Source organism: Neodiprion pinetum, chromosome 1 (genome assembly GCF_021155775.2).
Source record: "Neodiprion pinetum isolate iyNeoPine1 chromosome 1, iyNeoPine1.2, whole genome shotgun sequence".
NCBI classification, from domain to species: domain Eukaryota; kingdom Metazoa; phylum Arthropoda; class Insecta; order Hymenoptera; family Diprionidae; genus Neodiprion; species Neodiprion pinetum.
The window spans coordinates 41161114-41175911 of NC_060232.1; the positions used below are offsets into that span (position 1 = coordinate 41161114).

At 40.6% G+C, this 14798-nt stretch overlaps 1 long non-coding RNA gene across 2 annotated transcripts; it reads left to right on the forward strand.

Annotated features, from left to right (window-relative positions):
* Positions 1-345: 345 nt before the first annotated feature.
* On the forward strand, positions 346-1350 carry LOC138190652 (uncharacterized). 2 transcript variants are annotated; one of them, XR_011176660.1, is made up of 3 exons: positions 346-870; positions 934-1053; positions 1114-1350. It is a non-coding gene; the product is annotated as an uncharacterized lncRNA (long non-coding RNA). The 2 variants fall into 2 exon arrangements; XR_011176659.1 differs by having other exon boundaries at positions 934-1350.
* The last annotated feature ends 13448 nt before the right edge of the window (positions 1351-14798 follow it).

The following is a 14798-nucleotide window of genomic DNA, read 5'->3' on the forward strand; positions in this document are numbered from 1 at the left end:
TATTACATTCGCAAACAAATTGTGAACTTGACCGATCTCGAGAGTAGCTTTTACCCTTTAATTGCAGTTCGAGGTCTTATACTTTATGTGAATTTATTGATTTCATTGAAATTACTTTGTTCGAAGCTATTACATACCTGTTTACCTACGTGTATATTCATAACTATCGTACAGCATTGCAGTCTGTACTGAATTATATTATAGCAGTAATCTCTCTATCTAATAAAAAAGTTTCAAACAAATGAACGTAGAAAAAGATTATAATAACAATAGTAAAAAAAGATTATAATAACAATAGTAAAAAAAGATTATAATAACAATAGTATATGCATGAAGTTGGCGGTGGGGTGAGATACCGAAAACAAAACAAAAAGCATCTAGCAAACCCTTTGACAGCTGTCATCGGCTGTTTATGACAGTCTTTGACAAATATCTTTATAGGTATCTGTTTCTGACGCGCAAAAAATGAACATGCAAACGAAAATTATAACGATGATTCCCGACAGGAATTGTCTTTTTCGCGCGTTGGCGTATTGTGTATACGGCACTCAAGATCGACACGCAGAGGTGAGACTGAGTATCGTTTCAAATATAATGGATAATTGGTCTACATTTGCGGGTTTTATTACAGGTAATGAGTCAAACGGTGCTGTGATTAGGTGACCTGGTGATTACAAATCACATATGAATAAAAATGCAATATATGCAGCTGCGGAAATTTTTAAGATATGTTAAATCGAGTATCGCGAAGAACAAATTCATCCACACCGGATCGGATCACAAAATGGAACACAATTCTCGCTACTCTTCACCGGTGACGGAGAGAGTGGACACTTTGATGTCTTGCAGAACCAAAATAAAATTCAGATAGTGAGTAATAAGTATGAAAAGTAACAATCAAATAATAGTAAATCTAAATATATCACCAAACAGTCAAAAGGACAGCCAGGATTTACGATGACAATGGAGAAAGGAGGAGTTTCAAGCAGCAGACAAGGCGATGAAGATGGTGGATGGTCGGAAGTATCACAAAAGAAAGAGGAAAATAAAATTGTAAGTGCGAAGAACCAAATAAGCCATAGAATAATATCCACCAAATATTCGTATAACCAGGAAAGAGGACGACCAGGATCGATGTTGACCACAAGAGAAAGAGGTGTTTTGCGGAATGAACATCAACGCAAATATAGAGAAAAAAATAATATAAAGAAGGTGATTTTGGAGAATAACCGGCAGAGCGGCAGTAAAAATAATTCAACGAAGGGTGTCGAAGAATTAGAAGAATCGATTGCGATGATTGATTCGGAAAATAAATCGAGAGGACGACCAACCAATGTGATGTACATAGAAGAGCGAAAAATTAGACGACGGGAACAGCATCGAAAATATAGGGAAGCGAACAAAAAATATCATACAGGCTTTTCAAACAACGAACAGAAAGGAGGAGTTTCAACCAGCAGACAAGGCGATGAAGATGGTGGATGGTCGGAAGTATCACAAAGGAAAAAGGAAAATAAAATTTTAAGTGCGAAGAACCAAATAAGCCAGAGAATAATAATAAACAAATATTCCTATAACCAGGCAAGAGGACGACCATGATAGATGTTGACCACAAGAAAAAGAGGTGTTTTACGGAGTGAACAGCAACATAAATACAGAGAAAAAAAAAATTTAAAGAAGGTGATTTTGGAGAATAACGGGCAGAGCGGTAGCAAAAATAATTCAGCAAGTCAAGGAGATAGACAGATATCAATAGAGAAGGAACACCAATTTTCAACCAACGAATGGAAGCTTAGATTGGTGAAAAAAAGAAAAGTAAGCACAGAAGGAATTGAAGTGGACAGCAAGTGCAGGACCTGTCATTAAATCAACATGAAGGAATTCGCCTGTCTACTAGACAATGCGTAAGGAAATAGTGAGGCGCGCAGCGCCGAGTGCCCGAGGCGCGTAGCGCCGAGATGGGGTTGGCGCGCGAAGCGCGCAGGGGCGAAGCCCCTAGTAATTAGAAAAAAGTAAGAAAGGAAATCTTCATCTGTTTCACTATGAGGACCGTAAAATGCCTTTCGCGACCGTTTTTTTTTTCAGCTTGTAAAGTCAACGCGCGGTCGCGTGTACGGATTGTAATTAAAGTTTCTCAAACCGCGTGTTCTATGTAAATATTAAATCAATCACCACCGCGTCAGTCTTAAAGAATCCAGCAGGGCTAACGGGCGTTTCTTAATCTTCGGCCCACGACGAACCAACACACGTTGATAAGTTTGTTAATCCATGCATCTGTACACGCATAATACGAAAGGGCGACACAGCCGGTGAAATCGGGCGTGAATTAATTGTAACACGATCCTGAGTTTAAAAATATTTTCAACGCCTAATGATGTGATCCGTACTGACGTGGGTACAGCGAGTAAGTCTACACGAGATGCATGGTCCGGGTGCTCCAACTAATACGGACAGGCAAGCGAAAGACAGTCGAGAACCGTTGATTTCTTCCCGTAACAGCAAGAAGTTCCCAGTTTAATGAGAACCCCTCGGAAATGATAAATAAAGAAATAAAGTACGAATCGTGGTGAGCGAATTTCGAATCTATATCGGGTATACGTTATTTAGCAAAGTACCGAGAAAGTTGTCAAATCATTTCGTTTCCATCTAAATTTTTTTTTCTCATTGTTCGTGTTGCAGCGGCGAAAGAGAACCCTTGAAATTCGGAGGAAATCGTAAATCTAACACTTGTAGCCGACGCGCATGCAATTTCATCCAGTTAAAACACAACAGGTGAAAAGAAACTGCATTTTGGCTTTCCTATTTTTCGGTGAATCTCCAGCGAAGCCTAAACGGACGCTTGACGCTAAACACGCAGCGCGCAAAAGTTTAATCTATAACGAACAAGACTCTAAATAAAGTACAGAAAACTTTCCGGCACGTCACTGGTCATTCGACGTAACACGTAACAGAGTTTTGCATCGCTAGAGTCGCCAAATTCAATACCTTCTCATGAACAAAACCATAACTCTGCGCGTTCAAAATTTTGAATACTCGTACGTACATGTGTACAGGTACCCGGATCTTATGTACTGATGCTTCGTTTCCCGCTGCAACATATCGAGGGGAAGTTGTGAATAAAATAACTTGAAAAATTGTTAAAATTGGTTAAATATAGGTAATGCTCGTAGTCGTGAGGTTTTCGTTTTTCATAACAGCGTTCTTTTTTTTCATCAGTCTGCAGGATTATCCTTGATCACGTCGAATCGTAAAACGGTGGCTGCTAATATTATGCGAAAGAGATTGCGTACAGGTATCTGCGTATACATATATCTTCCTCAGGCAATTGCGATAATTCGCTGCGATTTATTGTCAAAGGTGTGGCCTCTTTACCGTTGAAGATTCAAGATCTAAGATTCGTATCGAGAAGATTATCAATTTGTACCAATTACCTGTACCTCGTATATTCCGGCATCACAGCTGTGACGGTGAGGCCAATTTAACTGCCATGAAAATAATAAAACATGATCGTTCGGCATCCACCTGACGCGACGCAAGTATAAACGGCATCATAGCCAATTTTGAAGTCCCAACTTGAGGCACATAATTTGTAGCCTGGTAAAAGAAAGACCGATGGGTGGTGAAATTGAAAAATTACCACACGATTGGAAACTCGGGTGGATTTGTAACGTGTGTCACTGAAAGAAATGTGTTTTTTTTTCCTTTTCTATTTGTACGTATCGAGTGCAATACCGATCACGCGATCATGCCGTGTTCTGTGATTGACTTTTCGATTCTGCTAGACAATTTCCACCGAGTCTTATCGTTACTTCCCCGCGATGAATATATCATCATACAATGGTTTCTCCGATAGCACATACCTATATACACCTGAAAGGTATTCGACTTGTGCACCATACAAGAGCCGCGAGGAGAGTTTGTTAGTCAAGACGTAACGATAATTGCCACACGTCGAATTTTTAATTGAATCTTGAGCGCGTGGTAATTAATAGGCACCTGTTTGCGGTAGAATAGAGATTTCCGCTTTGGTATGTAATTATACAGCTGGTTGTGAAATTAAGATACGAACGATGTAGCGCGTATCTTCTCTCCGCTCAATATCCTATCGCCTAAAATATGTACGGTGTACAGGAATACACAAACAACGTACATCCCTATCTATATTATACCCAGGTATAATTCTTAATTTTCATCCGCCCAACGTCGAGGCACGATCGTACGCGTACACGTATGCACAGGTATATGTGAACATACATACTATCCCTGAACGCAGCTAATCGTAGGCCGCCGACAGCGTGCGGTTTTATCATTCACCCACTGACGGACGATACAGCAGCATCGCGACAACGAATCGTCAAGGACGTGCATCTTGTGTGTGCTTTTTTTTCACTAGTCACTTCGTTTATAGACCCTTATATTTCGTAATATATAGAATGTATAGGTATGAATATACTTGGCACGTTGGGCTTCTGACCACCGCGGTGCACCGTCACTGTTGCGTTCCATCTATTTGAGAATTCTTTGTCAGAATCCATCGTAAGCTACAAAGTCAAATTTAACGGATATTATACGTCCTGCCGAGAACCGTTGAAACCGAAGACAAACATATTGTGATTCGCTTCGTAATTCATTCGTAATATACGGACAAAATTAATTTCTCAATCAATCGATTTGGGAGATCCTTTGGACGAATACCTTCCCCGCAGACTTGCCGATTATGACCGCAGATTTCGACTATAATCTATCAATGCAGTTCCACGAAATTCTTGATAGATTTTGTAAACAATCGTTCGGATTCTGCATTGAAGAAGAAAAAATTCGAGTAGGCACGTACTAACAAGTCTGCAAGTCCGAAATAAAATGAGTTTGTGACTTTTTTTCATTTATATCTTTGTCGCGATTTCCGACCAGGGATTTTAGTGTTGTTATCCTTGTAAGGAACGTTAACGACGCTCCAGCCGTCGAGTCGTGTGAATTAGAGTTCATGGATTCTAGACGCATGGCACGGGTTCGCTTTCGGAGCGAAAGAGTCCCCGGTTAAAACCGTGGAACATGTCCGAGGCTATCGGGCAAAGATACGCCCGAAGGTGGCTCGAAAATCCTAAATCATTGATAGCGCCATGTCTATATTAAAGAACGCGGATGGGTTCGAGTTCGACCTTCTCGGCTCGTTTTCTCGCCTGGCGTGGGCACGAAACGACGCGACGGCCGACATATCTTCCAGAGCCGGCTGGAACCCATTATCAAACGCGATTTATTTCTCACTACACTTTCTGGATATAAAAGATTAACGCGCGATCCTCCCGAGCAAGCGAGCCTCGCCAAATCCTCGCCACTTTTCTTTCTGCCGTCTCTCGAAGGGGCAACAAGACCGGCAACAGGACATTTGGCAACGATCCTATTCGCACGCTACATACGTGCCATTCGTTTTCACGGTCTTTTCGAGTATCCGTGCCTCCCGCTTGTCCTCCTCCCCCCAGCGTCCTTATCTCAATCCATATTCCGAAAGGTTCAAGAGACGCAGATAAAACACGGTTAAATCACTCTGTGCCTACGAATCGGGACAGACATAGATCCTTTCGCTCTTTTCATCGTTCGCTGATATGTATGTGCATACAGACCTTTGAAACTCAAACTGGAACCCTGCAGGTTATAGCTGAATTCGTTGTTTTCCCCCATCAAGCCCTAATATTTTTTATCTTATATACCTGTACTATATCAGTGTAATAATATCGTTACATACCTGTAATCAGAACAACAGCGTGATGCAGAAATAAATATTATGTTACTGCAGGAAACGACGCGATCCGTATCGGATAAACTTAATCGCAAAGTCAAAGAATACAATTGGTGGAGGGAATCGTCTGAGGCTCGTTAGTTTTAATCATTCCGTGTAAAGTTATGGTTTCTTAATCGCGAAAATCTTTATTTACGAAGACTAACAATTATTTTGAAATCATGCAAATAACGCTTGTGCATCGCTGAATGAAGAATGTCATTTATGCAGAACCGGTACAAAATAACCCGACCTTTGAATTTGGGAATACCCATTATATCTAAATAGTTAAACACACCACAGAGCCGGTCTCTCTCATTCTATCCGATGTGATTTGCTCGATAAGTGAGAGAAATTCATGATGGAAGAATATTTTGTCAATAAAAATCCAAAGGTTTTTTTAAAAATAATATTTTGGATCCCTGCTCTCAAGTTGGACCGAAGAAATCTGATCCGTGTTCCTGAAAAATTCTCGACCCGGTTACAACTATAGTAGATCTAGAATATTGCCAGCAATAAAAGCTTCACCGTCGCAGGATTAACACGCTGGAATTCGAAGACATCTTCTTCGGGACAAACGGCGAAAAAAGAAAAGACAAGAACTACACGGATCGAGTGAGACGTGAGTGTGGGTAGAAAAAAGTGTGGTTCTATCAATAAAAGGACAGTGTTTGAGGGTGTCATTTTCCCCTATCGGAACCGATTCGGACTTTTAAACGCGCACGCACCTCCGTTCAGCACCGATAAACGCGATAATATGCAAAACCCTCGATCCTTCGTTACTGACTACTTACATGCCCGGCCCTCGGTTGATTTGCATACCAGCAGCGGAGAATCGTCCTTTCGCGTTTTCAATTCAACAGGGGGACATGCCTCGCACGTGTGCCGGTTACCCCCGTATTCCTGCCTCCGAAACTCGACCGTGTCGAAAGACACGAGAGGGATTGAGTTAACAATAAGAGCCCCGACACACTCCGGGAGGGCCCCGAAGGAAGGATGAAAATTTTTGGAAGAAAACTTCAAAGAATCAACTCCTGGCGCACTTGTGAGAGAATGTGTAAGGTATATCAATATTGTACGTCAATTACAGATCTCGTTATACGAACGTCGCGATTAAAAATCGCACAAGGTAAGTCTACCGGTTATTGACACGTTTAGACTCTATTATTTTCCAAAATTATAAATTTAGAACAGAAATTGTGAATTTCTTGATAACTAAGAAACCAATCGATCGAGGGTCGAGGACTGGAAATTTGATTTTTGGCAATTTTAGAACCAAGGATCAAACAGACAGAGTCAAAAAAGTTCAATAACCGGTACACCTACCTTACGCCATAGGTGTGCTCGGAATTGCTCTGCGGTACCTTCAGGGATTCGCCGGGTTGCGCCTGGATTCGAGTCAGTCTCTCAAATTAGCCGCACATAAGAGCGCAGATATCTGAAGCGTAAATCGCAATAGGTTCGTCGGCTGACACGGGGTGTGCCAATTATACGGACGGTACGTAAAGTCGATTGAGAAGAGGTCCAGGGAGGGGGTTGGAAAGTCTCGGCTCGCTCTCGTTAACCGGGGCTGATCGGCCGTTTTATCGCCTAGTTACGGCAAACCACCGGAGCAACTGCGCCCACGCACCGCGCGTGCAGCTCGGTTCTCCGTTTTTCTTGCGAAATTTTTTCACGACCTATTTCTCTACGCGATCAAAGTTCTGCACTGATTTCAATGTCTCGGGCTCTCGCATCCCCTCCCTTCCTTCGACTCGTTCTGGACTCGTATTTTATTGTTTTAACGCAGTAACGTTATATTACGATGCAAGACGAATTAGAAACTTTTCGGTATGGATCTTCTGCATCTTAACTCGTTTTAGATAAAATGAACGGAAATTTGACCGATTCTGAACGACGCTTTGTTCCATAAAGATAATTCCGGAAATTGTGCGAACCGTTGCATAGCAAAAAATACTACGTTCCGTTGAAGAAGAGATTCGTCTTCAGGCAGCGATGACTCTCAGAATTCATTCTCTTTCAGTTTGCTTGCCCACCGAAAATGTTGAATAATTGTAATTGATCGAGTCGTTTAATTTCACCGCGAAGCATCGAACAGTCTGGCGCGTGCAATTAAAACGCTCGATGGAACACGATCGCTAATAAATCGTGCAAGCCTCCGCGTTTCATTCGCAACGCGCACACTCTGCGCAAGCAAAAGACTCGTAACCGGACCGGTAATACAAATCGATCGCCCGTAGGAGCGGACAGGTCCGGTCGGAATGACGAATATCGATGAGGCGTCGATCGCGTCGATCGTTGACGATACGACACCTTCGAAAGGACGTATCTATACTCCGTGCGCAAATTGCGACGTCGATAAATAGCAACTGTAGCGATGTAAGAATAGAGTCGAAAGTAAAATTGATAATTTGAAATGAGGAAACGCGTAAGACTTACCGCCGGTACGAAGTAGGTCGCTAACGATTTTCTTGCAATCAGATACCGCTGATGATATTCGTACGTGCGTACACGTTGGATCTACAAATTATATGTAGTCATACCGATCACGCACTCTGCTGCACTGGTGATAGAACAGTAGGCACATTTATTAAATAAACAGTCATGGGATACTGATTAACAATAAGACCACTAAAAGCTGGTAGGCAATATTTTTTATCGATATTTTCAAATACAATTAAACACAGATACCATTATTTTAATGAGGGATTGCACGAAAAAAATTACAATCCCATGATTCTTCCCGTTAATTGTTTTCATAAGGTTCATCCGTCACCTCGGAATTCAAGTATAAAAATAACTTATTCTTTGAGGGCTCGATTAGCCTTAGACGTCAAAGTGCTTCGTGCGTAACTGTAGTTGTGGTGAGAGTATGTAACGTGGGCAAACACATACGTATACCTAAACACCGCAGGTGTGTACCAAAGTGGCGTCTTTAAAGGTGATTCGATTGAGAAGAATAAGGCATTCGTGCGTTTTTTTTTTCCAAGTTTAATTCTTCAAATTTGTCGTTACCTTGTTTTTTTTTTCAAAACGTCTACGGTCAAACGAATGGAATATAGGATCGCGGTTGTTTGTCAAGCACTCTAAACTCGTCGGGACACGGCGAGCTTTTACGCGGGAACAGCACGTGGACCCTGCGGACTTGCCGATGCTGCGGGGAACGCGTGCTGCTGAAGGACTGCACCGCTGGGGCCAAAGTATGATCGTACACGGCCAAGGTGTTGCTCCCTCGAATACACCATCCGGACTGCGGGTAGAGATGGAAGATGAAAGATGGAAGATGGAAGATGCAGGATATGCAGCCTCTGCTTTTCCTTCTCTCCCCGTCCCCTACCTATACACCTATTCCCTCTCGTTCTTTATATACTGTCAGCTCTTACGACTTGCTACTCCTTGTCAGTAGTCATGTTCGCATAAGTCAAGCGGCAACTTGTCGTATACCACTTTATAACGCGAGATGAGATGCGGGGTGCAATAATCGAGAATTCTTTAGCCAGAAACGGTGTGCGTTTAACGCGAGCACTTGTCGTGTAATAACCGTATAATGTTACGAAACGCGGATAAAAATGACTTCGAATTTATGAGAAGGACACAAATTACGAAATGTAATTTACATTTACGGGGTGTATAGGTAATTGTTTGCTTTTCCGTACGGCTTGCGGACAACTCTCACGTGAATTTATGCATTATATCGTAATTGTACATGTAAATGCAAATTCATGTCTCGACAGTGGAGTCGTCAAATCGCACTTTACGCACTGCCGAGCCTCGAGAGCTCGACGAAGGCGTCGCACGTCACTTAATTGGATTTTTCGAATTCAATTTCAGGAGTCTATGCAGACTCATCGAGTCTCTCCTATTAGCCAAGACCTCCGCGACGTAAAAGATACGCACTTGCGTGTAATGTGCAGGTCCGAGCGTACGCAAGCGGGTCGTTAGCTTCGAGGAATCACTTGACCAAGTCGTAAACGAATACGGGAAGAGAGGTGCCGCCGTGGGTCCCTCGATGCACAGGGGACAACGAGTACGGTTCTACGGGAGAAGATTGCAAGGCTCTTGAGATCAAGGCAATAAACACTGCCAGCTTGACTGTTTAGACATTCTACGGGGTTCTTAGCCGCAAGCTACACTTGCCTGCTTAGGTTACATCCTTCAAGCTTAAGGGAACATCCTAGTGTAACGGTTCGAAAAATGGTTGATTTTCGCGATTTTTTCTCGATGGTCAGAATACGCTGATTGATCTAATTATTTTTTTTTTTTTATGTCTAATAAAGGCATTCATGAAGAACAGGAAATAAATTTTCAAACGTTTTTTTCTTTTACACTTATTTTATAAGGTTGAAAATGACATAAAAAAAAGAGTCCCCACGGTGGACACGGTGTTGGCCGCGAATATTATCTGAAACAAAATTTTGTAAAAAGATTATTAATCTGTATGACAGCCATTATCTTGCTAGTTTTTTTTTCCATTTATTATTATAAATGATAAAAAGGCGGGGGCTTGAAAAAAAATGATCGAATTTATCCTGCTTTTTCAACAGTTTTTCGCTAAAAAAATATCAAGATTACGAAGAAAAAAAAACTTCGGTAACAAGATAAAGAATAGCGCAAAGAATGTCGTGTCAAAATTTGACACGAATAGCTTGAAAACTCTTCCTTTGAGAGTGTCCACCGTTTTGAGAAACCACGTTTCGCGAAAACTGTTGAAAGAAATGTTAAAAACATAAAAACGGGCGTCCAGAAATTTATTTTCTGTTATTCACATAAAAAATCGGACCGATCAGCGCATTTTAACTATCAACAGAAAAATCGGGAAAATGAGTTATTTTTCAACCCGTTACACTAGGATGATCGCTTAAAGCAACACTCGGAAGTATGAGATAAAACTGCGTGCAGAATACACCTTCTCGCTCCTGATATTGCATATCAATATTCGCAACTGCACTCTGTACAATACCGCAAAGTATATAATTAAATACCCTTGGGCGTAGATCGCATCAATCAATTTCAGCGGTGAAAAAGTTTCTCGGGGTTTGTGACAAGGCAATTTATCCGTCGGTATGTGCCGCGCACCTTCTACCTACCATACGTCTTTCCCTCACCGAGTCCATTTTTCTTCCTTTTATTCTACGTCCATATAACTCCGTATATGTATAGTGGACTTGCACCGTACCGCGCGTTATATGTTTACCGATTATTATAACCTGGGTAAGGTACTTGTTAATTTGTTAAGTGCCTTCTGGCACCAAGGCGCCAGCGATAACTATGCCATACATAATTTGTTCACACAAGTGACGTGTTGGTATGTATACATATTTTGCTACTGGATATAATTTTGAAATGAAAAATCGTCGCTTATACGAACGGCTAACTAAAACCGCTTCGTTGCGCCGCGCCGCGCCGCAGAAGGAAAGTCGAGCTTTACTCGCCGTTCTCAATGAAGCGCCTCTTTCGACTCCTGCAAAGGTCGGCGGCGGGTATACCTCCTACGTTTGCTTGGAAAGTCAAACTAACCGACGCTGCTTGAAAAATACTCAAGTACAAAGTGCGCGCTGGTATTTGTAAATGGTAAATCGACATTTTTTCTCCCTTCGGCCGTCTACACCTCATTCTTGCAGTACTCTTTGCAGTCCGCACCTTAGCCAAATATTGTAACGTGTGAGCATACCTATACCTATGTATATGCATTATGCATGCATGTGTACATGTATAATGTAGGTATAATGTGAGAACGTCGCCAGAGCGACGCGAGAGCCTCTCGAAACGAGGTTTGTTATACCTGTGCAGTATATGTACATATTTACGTTAAACGAATGCCCGATTTGGACGGGTAAACAACTTAGTTTGCCCGGAAGATCTTGAACTAGAACTGCATACTGAGACGCGATATGTGTTAATTGTACAGGTTGGGGGTGTACAATAATACCTGAGCAGAAATCGTATCGTCATCACGAAACGAATGAAGGAAATAAAAGAATACGGCAGCAATGAGAGAGCTAAAAAATCTACCCAGCGGTATCTCAGACTTTTGTAAAACCAGTCCCGAACTCTTTTCCCCGACGACATATGTAAACTAGCCGATGAGTCTCGGGTAGGGGTAAGAGAGTTATTGCAATCATCGCTTATTCGCGATAGAACGAATATTCAGCGTGTATATATTTCGCAAATTTATTCCACCACACGTCCGAATAAATATCGCACGAAGGGATATATCAGTTATATATCTGCCGACGTTAATGAACGACTTACAAAGTACAAATCGGCAACCGATATTGGCGCCTCGTGAAAACCAGACTGGAGACTTTAAGAAACTAAGTTATATACCTATGTGGTTTTCCACGTGAAATCGGAAGAGGTTTTAAAGTCGAATTTTTCATTTATATCATTCTCTTTTTTTCCAATCGGCCTATCGGAAGAAGCATTCCTGATTTCCTCGTAATCTTAATTTCAAACAGATGTAACTCGAGAACGAAATAAGATATTGAGAAAATTCGGCACACATTTTTTCCATCTTACATCTATCACAGAATGCCGAAATAATTTGACGCAATTACATCTCCTTGAAATCACCAAATTATTTAAAGTTTAAGATGGTCAAGTTTTATTTTCATGCGAACAATACATATACTGGAAAGTGTTGATTTTTTTCGTAAATTTTTAAACCAATTATCATTACGGGCCGATCACTCGTTACATTTCTATTGAATTTAATTTTTAAAAAGGTTAATAATTCAAATTTTATCTAATTAAATTGAAATTTAAAAAGATGATACGTAACGTAAGGATGGATCGGTCCATGGTGATATTTTTCATCATCATGTTGAAGACTAAATTTCTTGGTGACTTTAATCAGATATAATTTCTTTCCACTTGTTATGAATTTACGATTCAGGGCAAATGAAACGTGTTATTGAATTTTTAAACATTTCCTCTCGTTTCACAGTAATATCCACTTGAGATCTGAGAAACAAGAAACTTTTAGATATTTCGTAACTGAAGAACAGATTTTGAGCATAAATTTTTTGAAAAATCAAGAACGCTTCTTTCTATGGGGCAGGTTGAAGTAAAAAAAAAAAAAAAAAAAAAAAAACGAAGCGACGCAAAAATTCGACTATAAAATCTTGTCTGATTTCACGTGGAAAACCGCAAAGGCCGTATGTAGGTATACGCCTTACGTGTTTAGTGACAACCGTTGACAGGCTGTTGCATGGCAGCCAAAGGAGAAAACTTGGAGAAAACGAGGTGACCCGAAGTAGTGTATTGACGTGCGGTAAGCTGCGGTACAAGATTCACGACGCTGCAGCATGTACGGCACATGCATCCCTGATAGAGGAACGGATAATACACGAAGTGTACGTACACGTATTATATGTTTGTACCCATACGTTATACGCGCAAACGAAGATAGAGCCAGGCAGGCTGCTAGTATGTGCGCGCATAATAATCTTGAAGAGAGATCCAGAACGCGAACGGCGGATGTCCGCGGCTTCTGGGACGTCCTACGCTCCTCGGGTAACACCGTCTCTCCGTAATCCCAGCGATAAATCAGCCGTATGTAAATTAAACGATTTCAATGTTAAACTGCTTTTACTGGTCCCATCTTCGATGACGCGTACCACACGCGTGTGTAAGTATACATGGGTATACGTTGCATACACGTAGTCATAAACTCGAGACTGAGATGATATATTCATACATATCATCGCTCTACATACGTTCGTTATAGATGGCTGAGGTTGCGGGTAGGATGCACGCACGTGCGTATGCGGCTCTAAACCCCGATCCCAGCCTCGCACTTACATACCTCATTTTCTTTCGGCCCCGGAAATCATATGAATACAGAGAAAAGCGAGCTCAAATAAATAATTGAAGCAAATAACAGTACTAAATTCTATAAAAAAAAATAAGTATACGCAGAAAATTCGGATACCTCCCTCTCTCATCGATCCATCAGTTCAACGCGATACAGCAGATCTGTAAGCGATCTGTAGTGTCCGGCACAATAGGACAAAGTAAGAAATCGGCAATCTTTTCGTTCACCGATAAACACCATTGATTATAAAATTACCAACCAGGTTTGCCCCTCTACATGGCGCAAAACATTACCCAAGGCTGCTGTCGAACTCAGAAAAATGATGCAACATATTATCGCTGTTGCACAATAAAACAATTATAGCGTCACTTTCAACCATGTGCAAAATTGTATATTTTGAATATTGTTTTTTTTTCTTTTTTTCTTTTTTTTTATTACTATACATGGACAAAAATTTTCCGTGATTTAATATATAATATATATATATACATATATACCTGTATATACATTCATTTTTTTGCATTAAATCTATGAAGCAAAAATAAAAAAAGAAAGAAAAAACTGAGATATAGACTCGGAGAAAATAATACATTGCATAAGGCGTTGATAATCATCATATTAATCAGTTAATCACTTATTTATAATAATATTACAAACAGTACAGTAATGCCTGGACTAATTCTAGATAGGCCACTATTGTAAAGCGAATGAAAACATCGTACGACATGTGAGTGTATCTTTTTTCATTTATACTCATATAAGCATCCACGCGCTCTCATAGAATTGATGATTGAAAAATTTGCGATTCAAGTAATCAGAGAATTGTTTCCTAACCAAGGACACAACGAATATTACAAATTATAAAATCTAACAAATTTCCATCCCAATATTAATTCATAAATTGATAAGCGTAGACGGCATAAGTAAATTATACAATAACGTCTTATCATGTATATCAGAATTACAGCAATGAAAAAAAGTCGTTCTATTTATAACAAGAGTAATGCATACAACAAGTTTATTTTTTTCTCTCTTTGTTTCTGCAATTCTACCAAACATTTTATTCAATCGGAATGTATTATTTCGAATATTTTTTTTTTATTATGGTCAACTAAAGTCTCGTTTCATTTCGGCAAAACAAAATGTGTACACGGACTTTGTTTTTCACTAGTGCGACTGACGCGATAAAGGAAATACGCATGCAAT